This window comes from Cervus elaphus, chromosome 33 (genome assembly GCF_910594005.1).
Source record: "Cervus elaphus chromosome 33, mCerEla1.1, whole genome shotgun sequence".
NCBI lineage: Eukaryota > Metazoa > Chordata > Mammalia > Artiodactyla > Cervidae > Cervus > Cervus elaphus.
Genome location: NC_057847.1, coordinates 10,453,152 through 10,462,572, shown reverse-complemented (window position 1 = coordinate 10,462,572; position 9,421 = coordinate 10,453,152). Strand labels below are relative to the sequence as shown.

General features: G+C 41.4%; 1 protein-coding gene across 3 annotated transcripts in view; it reads left to right on the top strand.

Annotated features, from left to right (window-relative positions):
• Positions 1–2,888: 2,888 nt before the first annotated feature.
• The window catches only part of C33H2orf88 (chromosome 33 C2orf88 homolog), a 37,082-nt gene continuing 30,549 nt past the window's right edge, over positions 2,889–9,421 (top strand). Inside the window, exon 1 of one of the 3 annotated variants that reach the window (XM_043894618.1) lies at positions 2,889–3,208. The gene's annotated coding sequence lies outside the window, so the exon portion shown is untranslated. The other 2 variants (XM_043894619.1, XM_043894620.1) reach the window with 2 other exon arrangements.

Below are 9,421 nucleotides of genomic sequence, written 5' to 3'. Positions count from 1 at the left end.
TGACCTCTTTCTGGAAATGAGCTAGGCATTCTCCTGGGAAATAACTGATGGGCTCCCAGTAACCGCTTTTAATTGGAAGCTAATCCTTTAATTTGAGATGATCAATGTAGCTCAATTGCAAGTAGTACATTAGGTGGAGGAGGGGTCATAGGAGGAACTCTGGGAAGCCAATGAAATTATTTAAAGCATCTAGCTCCTTTGTTTTAGGTCATAGGTTATCCATAAATTGCCTCTTGCACCAATAATTCTAATTTTCTATTACAACATGTAAATTAAAAAATTTTTTAATGTAAACAGTGAAAATACTGTCCAAAATATTTTACTGAAGGTCAAGCAAGGCCTGATAAAGAAGCTAAAACTGTACTAGCTAAAATTTTATTAAAACTAATAGCTAATTCCTAAACAAGGACCCTGTAACATGATCATGGTTTCTTAGAGGTGGCCTATAACTATTCAACTTTTCTTTTCAAACTGTAAATTGTCTTAGTGGGGTTTTTTCTGACTCCAAATGTAATCAGTGTTCATTACAAAAAGGTTGAGTTCTCAAAACAAAAGCCTTTCTCAAATTCCAGTAATTTCAGTCTCAGCTAATAACTGTGTTATTTTTTTACTGAGCAAACTGAGTGATTTCTTTAACTCCACTCTAGAAATATGTATGTGGTAGATACTTTTTATTGCCTGAGCAAATTTCTTATTATTGAAATACTTAAAATTCAGCGTATACTTAAGTAATACTTAAACTCCAGTAAGCTTTAAGTGTTTCAGATCTTGGTAGTTCAGATCTTGGCAAGAATAACCACAGATAAAGTTTATGAATGGAACATAACAAAGCATCTTCTATGAGTATATTTTCATTCTCAGGCATTATAGTAGGCCAGGTCATGGTATTTTTCCATCTGGATTTCTGCAGAATGATTTGCTTGTGCTACAAATCTCTACCTAATGACTTAGAGTTGCCAAATTAACCCTAAATCTATTCTAGTCGAGGACAATTTTTATTACATCACTTTACAATTTAAGAACTTTCAGTGGCTAATTTATTTCTCTAAACAAAACAAATCACTGTTTCTCATGGATTCATTCTCTTCCCATTCATATGTGTTCCAGGCTCACTGCCACCCCTGTGGATATAGCATCAATTACACATCTTCTTGCAGCAATTAAAATTCTATGCTTGTCTCATGACCCTAATCAAAACTTACTCACTTTTCGCTGACCTCTTATGATTTACATTTTACAGTATATTCTGTCCTCTATCCACTGGCGTGTACTTACTGGCTGGTTTGCTTATAGCTCCTCTTTAGTTATTTCATGACTATAGTATATCTGTGGCTGGCTTTATGGAGGTATTGTGTGTACCTTGAGCACATGGTGAACTAACACTGATCTCTCTGTGTGGAACCCAGAGGTCTCTTACGGATCACTGCAGCACAAAGTTGGTAAGCGCTTAAAGTGTGAAGAGGGAGGGCAAACAGTGACACCTTCAGTGAAGAATTAGGCCTAATGGTGGAACCTTGCATTTGATCCTAATTATTTAGCATGATATGCCTGAAATATTTAGAACTAAATACATGTTTTATCTTAGTGTGGTCAACTGGTATACATTAGAAATTAATGCTGATCAGACAAATCAATTAATATAAGTATTTAATATTCTAAAATTGTCAGAATGTGACTACTCCAATTCCATCAATATTATGCTGAAGGAAAATTGTATTCCTGAGCTATCATCTTTGTGTATAAAAGTTACTTAAGTTAATTTAAGCATTGTAATAAGTAGGAATGTTTCATTCATTTAAAGTCTAAAAAAGTCTGAACTATTTAGATTTTGTATAATTTATGCTTCTCCACCACTCTGCAATCTAGACATATTCTTTACTATACCTCTAGAGAGCTAAGCCTCATGTTAATCTACAGACTGTGAGCTGTGTAGGTGCCAGCCTTTCTTTTTCACATTTAGTTTTGCCACTGGACTCTGGGCCTCTGTCCTCACCTGTTATGTAAAGAAGTCAGGTGAAGTTATCACCAAAGTCTCTTCAACCGTGAGTTTTGCATGACTAATCCGTTGTAAAACACAACTAAAATAATGGTTCTTCTGTAGTTCTTTTGGGGCTTTTATTGTTGCTAGGAATCACGCTGGAAAGATAAAGGCATCATGGGGAATGTGCACGGAAATACCACTGGATTATGGCCATGTTTTGAGATGGAGACTTAAGCACCAAAAAGAGCTAGTAAAGGATGCTTTGTTAGTGGTGTTTTAAGGAGAAACATGCTTGGGAAATGTTGAGTATTTCTGGATAGAGAAGTACCAAATGGATGTGTCCGTTTAAATGTTTGATTACATCAAACACTTTTGCTCCGCATTCTCAGCGTGCCCGCTAGTTAGGAAGGGCAGAGCCCCCGACCTAGGCTTGCGCGGTGTGAGGTTCTGAGGTCAAAGTGGGTTTGGCTGCTCAGCCTAGACCGGGGCGCCGGAACCCTTAGCTGGGAAGACCTCGATGAGGCTGCTGCGTTTGTGCACGTGGGCTCCTGTTCTCCCCACAGCCCTACAAGGGACCAACCCCTCTTCTCATCTGGGCAGAGCCCAGAGTGTTAGCAGTCCTGGTGGCTCAAATCAGGGGCCAGGGCAGTGAAGTGACTTGCTCGTTTATTTGTCTTTGAAATTTGGGGGGCTCTCATTCCTGATGGATCGGGGACAGCCGCAGTCTGGATAGTGTACAGGGGGTGGGCACGAGAGCGGTGGCCGGACCCGCCGGCCTGATGCGCTGGCCTCACGGCCCAGCTCCGCCCTTGCCCCCACCAGCGCCTGAGGACGTGATCCCGGCTGCCCGGCCGCCCCGCCGGGCGCTGGAGTGCCGCCCGCAGAGGGCGTGCCCTGGAGCCGAGCGCGCCCCTCCGCCGCCACCTGCGGGCCGGCCGGCCGGGTGCTGGGCGCAAACCCTTCTGGAGCGCACGGCGGGCGCGGCGGCGGCGAGAGGAGGAGCCCCGAGCCGGGCCGAAGGACACCCCGTCCTCCAAACGCTGCCACTTGACTGAGCCGGCCGCTGGCGAGAAGGCGGCGCCACTGCCCGCACAGCTGGACGGCACTCCGCGCCGGGCCTGGCCTCAGCTGCCCGCGCCCTGACGCCCACCCGCCTCGGACGCCGGCTCCCGCCCTGCGCCAGCCAGACGCCCTCGAGAGGCGCGCGCCTGCCCGCGGTCCTGTCGTGTGAGTGAACTCCTGGGAGGTGGGCGACCTGTCCGTCGGCCTCTGCTCCTCCGTTTTGCCTTTTTGATTTTGAGTGACAGAAGGCTTTGATTCAACCGGACCTTTCTTGGCCAGCTGCCTGCTAGAGCCTCGCGTTTCCGGCTCCTAATTAAGAACTTAGCCCCCGCTCCATCCCCCTTGTTCTCAGCCCCCAAATTCAAAGCTTTGCATTATGAATTGCAGTTTCACCTTCTTCCCTCCTTCTTACCTGAAGAGTGAAGAAGATTTTCAGGTAAAAGATTTGCCTATGAACGTTTAATTTGTATGCCAAGCTGTCAGGCTTGTGATCCGAATGGCATGTCAGGAGCAAACTGTGAGCTCTCCTTGGAGCTGTGGGAGGCTGAATCTGGAGGTGAATTATATTGCAAATGGGAAGTGAAGCAGAGCTGACGGTAAGATCCTCTGGCTGTTAGCGAAGAGGTCTGGGAAGCAGAGCAGAACAATTAGGTTCTCTCCTGCGTCCCGTCTGCCCGCTCCCATCTCTTATGAAAATAGTAAACATTCTCATCAAAGACCCCATCGTTTTCGGATCGGAGATTTATGGTGTTTATATTAGGGAATATTTTAGTTAAGAATTCAGAGGAATAAAGGGTCTATTTTTATTATGACAGTGTATAAATCACATCAGTATCAACAGTTGAATATACCTTGAATATTTGGATGAGGTAGTTTTCAAGTACTTGATATAGATACCGCCGTATATAAGTGGGAAATAACTAATGTTTAGATATTCAGCAGAATAGTCTGTTAAAACCATAACTTCAGTTTTTAACTTCTTGGTTTTGCCAGCAAACAAAAACTACTTATTAGGCCCACGGTCTTACAATAAAAGGATACTTTAAGATCGTTGACCAAGCTCCGGTCCATTTTAGCATTCCCTCTGTTGCTCTCCTGACAGGCTGGCCACACTTTGCAGGGAGCACTTCGGTGACAGGAAGCTCACAGCATTGTGAGGCATCCCTCCTTTCTGTCACTGTCAGCAAGGCCTTGTTGACACTGAGCTGACAACTGCTTCCTCGGACCAGCTTCTCATTAATCCTGCTTTTGCCAGTAGCCCTCTAGTTCGTGAAATTATATATAGAATTTTTCAGCAGAGAAGATCTAAGACTTTCATCCATCTGAAAAAGTTTGTGGCCAAAAAATTGTTAAGAAATGGAAAGTCTAAAATGGTTTAGAGTAAGACTTTTGTCCCCTTTACTTGACAGCTTTGGCTTCCTCATCTGTAAAATAGGAATGATCATATACTCTGTCTACCTATAGGGTTTTTGTGAGAATTAAATTAGATAATATTCATAAAGTACTTATCATAGTTGCCTAGAAGTTAGTAAACATTTGTTATCGTCACTAAATAATGTTCATTTTGTTTCCCCTTACCTAAGACCTGTCTCTGTGCTAAAGATCCTTAGTCCCAAATTGAATTCAAAAATGCAGTCTAGTCTGAACAGTACAGACTGCAATGAGTTCCTATCTTCAAACAAAATCGTCTGATTTTTAATCGGCTTTTGTAGTAAATACAACAAAGTTGACTAAAAAACCCACCTCCAGGACCATCCACCCACCCCGCCCCCTGCCACCCCCACAAACACTTTGTTGTCTAGGTAGGCGTTATTCATTTTTAGATTATGCAATTGATTTCTTGAATATGAACATTTTTTCTCTTGTTGTCTATTACTTTAAGTCTCTCTCCAATTTCCAGCTTGTTGTTGTTGTTCAGTTATTAAGCCCTGTCTGACTTTTTGGAACCCCATGGACTGCAGCACGCCAGGCTTCTCTGTCCTTCACCATCTCCCAGAGCTTGCTCAAACTCCTGTCCATCGAGTCAGTGATGCCATCCAGCCATCTCATCCTCTGTCGCCTCCTTCTCCTCTTGCCCTCAATCTTTCCCAGCATCCGGGTCTTTTCCAATGATATGTTTTAATCTTGATTTGTGGCTTTCATCATGTTCACTCTGCCTCTGGTTTTGTGTTACCTGCACATGTGGGGAGTTTGTTCACTAGATATTTATATCATTGATAATACATGGGACAGGTCCTTTTGGCATGTGGCATCTATAGAAGCCTGTGGCACATAGAAAGATGTGGACTTTTGGATCCTGGTTTTGGAGCCTGGCTGCTAGCTTTGCGACAGTGAGAAACCTCTTTTCCATATCAATAAATTGAGGTTAGGAATTTCTGCCTTTCAGGTAATTATTAGAATTCAAAGTAATGTACTGAAAGTGCCAACTACAGTACTGGTTGGGAAGATGTATTTGGCCTTCAGTAGGTATTGCTGAGACTATTTAATCTGCTGAATTTAGCACTGTCCTTCAGATTAAACTCTTCTAGCCCACAGATCAGTCTTCTTCATACAGACATTATGAGACTAATTTTAATCAAATGCTTTGCTAAAATTAAAGATCCTGCATATTCTCTGATCTACCACAAAAGTAAATGATGTTAGCTTAAAAATGATTGATTCTCAGTAAAGTCCTAGTTCTTTGAAACTCTCAGTATTTTTCCCCGTTTTCTGATTAAATCTTGAATTTTGCTGGAGATTGATATTATATTAACTGGTTTGCCTAGGAATTGGAATTCTTTCCTTCAGTTTTGAATTCTTTTTTAATTAGGGGAGAAAAAGTATGTTTCAGTCTCTAGTCTATTGAGACTTCCTTCCTTCTCCATGTTTTCCTGAGGTTGTCAGAATATTTTTGTGCTTACATTTGCCAATTCTCTCTGGAATGTGATTCACCAGATTTTGAAGACATGAATTCTTTTAAAGTGACCTCTTCTGCTTATGCATTGGTTCTCTCTTAATGAGGTTTCTTCTGTACTTTGCAGCTTAAAGATCATTTGCTTTTAAGAAAGCAAAACAATTGCTGAGCAGTTCTGTTTCCTTTCCCTAACTAATTAACATACCATCTGCCTTGGATTGGGGATTTCTTTTTTTTTTTTTTTTTAAACTGGAGCCTATTTTCCATAGTAAGACTGATACAAACAGAATGGTGGTGGGGAAATACTACATTATCATGTTGCAAGTTTAGGGAGTAATAAATTACTAGTCAATATATGATATAGGAAGAGCCTGTACTTTAAGAATTTATTCCTTATAAATTAAGAGTTGTGAAATAAAGGATGTTTCACAAGGGGTTTTGAGGGTAACATAAACTAGGGAAGCGGATGGGTTCCAAACACAAGAGAGCGACAAGAGTCCTGCAAACTGGAGAGTGAGTGCCCAGCTTAGAGCTATTCTAATTCAGAGCAGTTGGAACATTACACGGGTCACAGGAAACACTGGCCCTAACACTGCTGTGAGTGTGTGGCTTCTGCCTGCTGCAAGTGTCCTGAAAGAGGTAGAACTGCATGGAGTTTCACTGTTTTATCCCCAGTATCTAACACACTTTGAAGCACATGGGTATTTGATAAAGAGCCAAACTTTAATTAGCATTCATTAAGTGCCTCTAGGTAGAGAACTGTTCTCTGCCAAATAACAAAAGGAGAAATTGCTCCTGCCCTTGAGGAATGTTTGATCTCATTTGAGGAGGCAGCACTTATAAATTAATAGGCTGGACACAAGTTCAAGAAGAATTCTGGGTAATGGTTTGAGGAATTCCAGGAGGTCTGCAAGAAGGAGACAGCGTTTCCTCTGGCCTTAAAGATGGCACAGATTTGGTTTACGCAGGGAAAAGGGAAAGGGTGCTGGAGATACAGGGAAGGTGGTGTTTTTCAACCTAAGAGAAAGTCGGAAGGAGAAAAGAATGATGTGTGTGTGTTTGTGGTAAGGGTAATAGCTTGATGGGGGAGGAAGTGTCCTTGGATTAGTGAGAAATTAAATCCAATAGGTAAAAAGAAGATTTTTTAGAAATGTTTAAATGTACCTCTGCCATACCTTACCTCCACCACCCATCCTGAAATACTGTACCAGCAGCTACAGAGACTAGGGTATAATCACTCTATAATCACTTCTTAGTAGATTGGTATATGTATCATGAGAACGTTATAAAAATTTAAATAGCAAAGCTTTCAGAATTCTTGGTTATTTGACCTAGAGTCCAAGTGGACTTGGATACCATGTTTTCTCATGTCTCTACATAAGAATAATGGTTCTTTTAGTTATTCAAAATTATGTGTACTGCTGCCTGGAATTTAATTCAGTGCATGCAATTAACACTCATTATTTATGCTTCCTACTTGTTCTAAAATATTTGAGGTGGCTTCACTACATAACATTAGGACTAATGTATTTTGACTATGTAGGGAAGAAAAAGAAGATCATCTGCTCTCTTAGGGTCATTGGCTGGGCCTGCAAATCAGAATGGTTAACAGGAGAAAGGAATTAATTGCCTCTGTATGCATGGGAGTTCACAAAAAAACATGTTTCAAGGGGGTGGTTAAAATTGCAGACTTACGAATCATTTTAACAAAGGATGTTAAAGTGTGGAAAGAGGCTAGGCTAAAGAAAAGGGCATGACAGTGAGTTCTGTGAAGGTGGCTAGGAAATATATGATAAATAGGGTTGCTTGTTCTGCAGAGAAGAATTGTCTCCAGAGTGGCACTCTTCTTGGTATAGGAGAGTGAGACACCTTTACAGAGGTGCTTTTGCCCTGCTTTTGGACAAAAAGTTGGAGGGCAGAGGCCTAATTGCCTTTGGCTCAAAACAAGGCTTGGGCAGTGTGGCGTATTTTGGGGTGACAAATTCTAATCCCTCTCAAATTCCTTAATGACAATTGAGATAAATAAAATGTAATGGCTCAGAAAAAAATGTCAGTTAAGATTATTTGGTCAATTAAAATGATTAAGATTTATGTATTTTGGACCAACCTTGATTAGACACTACATATTAAGGTTCAGGCTTGACTAAGGCAAAGTGTCTACCCTCCATGAATTCATAGGTTTGTGAAAGAGCCTGACAGACCCACCGTCCATCCCACTAGAATGGGAAATGCATTCACAGTGAAATGTAATTCCACAAGGACCAGCATTTTAGAATTGTTTTGGAGTATATGGCTTCCACCTTTAAGGGAAGTTTTGAGGTTGAGGAATCTGATGTGTTTCTTATGGGTAGATTTTTGTGGAGGAGATTGGAAGAACTGTTCAGAACCAGGAAATGTGAGTTACCCAACATAATCTACTCAACAGTCATCTTTTCCTTCCTTTTCACAGTGTTTTCTTCCTTCTTTTTACCTCCTTATCAGTTTAGTAATAATAATAGCAAAATAACTGCTGCATTTCTATCGTGCTTTCTGTTTTTCCTTATCACTGTTCCCGATGAATTTGGGGCAGGCATTATTACATTTGGTATAAAGATGAGGAAGCAGAGTCTCAAAGAAGAAAAGAAAAATTCCTGTGGTTGCACTGCTAATTAAATTCCTCTACCTTTTTTTAGACAGAAGTCATGTGAAGAGCTCTCTAGTTAGAATCTATTGGTTTTTCTGACTTTTCTGAGTACAGAATGACACACGTTTGCTGGGCATGATAAATTTCTCTCCTTAAGCTCATGATGTTCAAAGGAAACTCTGTGAGAAAAAGATTTTATGCATTGATTTTGAGGGTAAACTCATTTTGTTTAGTGGAGCCTTTTAGGTTTGATATTTTGTAATATCAAGGTATCATTTTTCAAAAGAACTTCGTCTGGGTCTTGGATGAATGACCTGTCTGCACTCAGAGAAGTGAGAAATGGCTCAACAAAAATTAATTTTACCAAGTCCTAAAATCTGAAACAACTTTCCCCTTCTCCCTATACGTAAAGCTTTAATAGAATACACACTTTATACTGTACAGAGAAAAAATCCTCGAAGTTGATATGGGCTAGAATGTAAGATTCAAGCATATTTGGGTAAATCATGCGCTGCTGCTGCTAAGTCGCTTCAGCTGTGTCCGACTCTGTGTGACCCCATAGACGGCAGCCCACCAGGCTCCTCTGTCCCCGGGGTTCTCCAGGCAAGAATACTGGAGTGGGTTGCCATTTCCTTCTCCAATGCATGTATGCATGCTAAGTTGCTTCAGTTGTGTCCGAGTCTGTGCGACCCCACAGACAGCAGCTCACCAGGCTTCTCTGTCCACAGGATTCTCTAGGCAAGAATACTGGAGTAGGTTGCCATTTCCTTCTCCGGGTAAGTCATAGGTGATAAATATTGAGTTTATGGGAGATGGAGGAGTTTCTCAGCTCTTTGATGTTCTAGTTTGTTAGTAACCAGTA